Source organism: Tarenaya hassleriana, unplaced genomic scaffold (genome assembly GCF_000463585.1).
Source record: "Tarenaya hassleriana unplaced genomic scaffold, ASM46358v1 Cleome26, whole genome shotgun sequence".
Lineage (NCBI taxonomy): Eukaryota > Viridiplantae > Streptophyta > Magnoliopsida > Brassicales > Cleomaceae > Tarenaya > Tarenaya hassleriana.
This window is the reverse complement of record NW_010965869.1, coordinates 142829-144090: the sequence shown is the minus strand read 5'-3', so window position 1 is coordinate 144090 and position 1262 is coordinate 142829.

The following is a 1262-nucleotide window of genomic DNA, read 5'->3' as shown; positions in this document are numbered from 1 at the left end:
CCTGCCTGATCTCTGAGGTTCACTCGTCAAAGGTTGAGTCACAGCGGGCAGTGAAACAGGTTGAACTTCTTCAACTTGTTCACTCGGCTCAGCGTCTACTTGCTGCTCTCGAACTTCCTCAAGTTCGATCCTACTCCCACTGACTCTTTTGGAGACGAACTCTCGCTCCATAAAAGTCGCATTCCTGGCAATGAACACCTTGTTCTCTGCCGGAATGTAGAAGTAGTAACCCTTAGTTTCCTTAGGGTAGCATACAAATAAACAGTTATCAGATTTGGAGGATAACTTATCAATCATCTGACGTTTCACATAAGCGTCACAACCCCAAATTCTGACAAACGATAACGCGGGACGTTTTCCCGTCCATATCTCATACGGCGTCTGCAGAGCTCTCTCGCCCCTCAAATCCTTCACAATTACGTTCATTGTGAGACGACAAAGGCGCTCTGGGATAAACTCAAGTTGGTCTATGGAAATCTTTCCAACATGAGTCGGATCTATGAAATAAAAAAAAGCCCTATTTGTTGTTCAACAAAGCGGGCGTTCGTTTGATGCGTGTCTTGGCGAGCTCAGTAGTTTGTGGGCCGAATATGAGCAACTTCGTCCACACACATCGGATTCAGAAGTTATCGCCGAAAGACAGTTGGTTCTGTACTTCGTTTCTGAAAGCCTTGAACATTTCAAGTGTTTCAGACTTATGTCTCATCAAATAGACATAATCGTATCGTCTGAAATCATCAGTGAACGTAACGAAGTACAGATAACCTACTCTAGCTGGACAGCTCATTGGTCCGCATACATCACTATGTATCAGTTCCAATAACTCTGTCGCTCTCTGTCCTTTCCCTTTAAAAAGATGCTTTGTCACCTTGCCCATCAAACAAGAATCACAAGATTCAAGAGATTCAAAGTCAAATGAATCCAGAAGACCTTCAGAATGAAGGTTCTGTATGCGCTTCTCGTTTATATGGCCTAGACGACAATGCCAGAGGAAGGTTGGGTTTAAGTCGTTCGGCTTAAACCGTTTGGTACAAACGTTATAGATTGACCTGTATCTTGACGGTTCGTCATCCAAAACATAAAGGCTATTAAACTGGTAACCTTTACCATAGAATAAATCACCTCTATAAATGGATAGACTTTTGTTCTCAATAACAAATCTGAAATCATCCGAGTCTAAGCATGAAATCGATATAATGTTCTTACTGATAGCAGGAACAAAATAACAATCATGCAACTCCAATACAAGTCCAGAAGGTAAA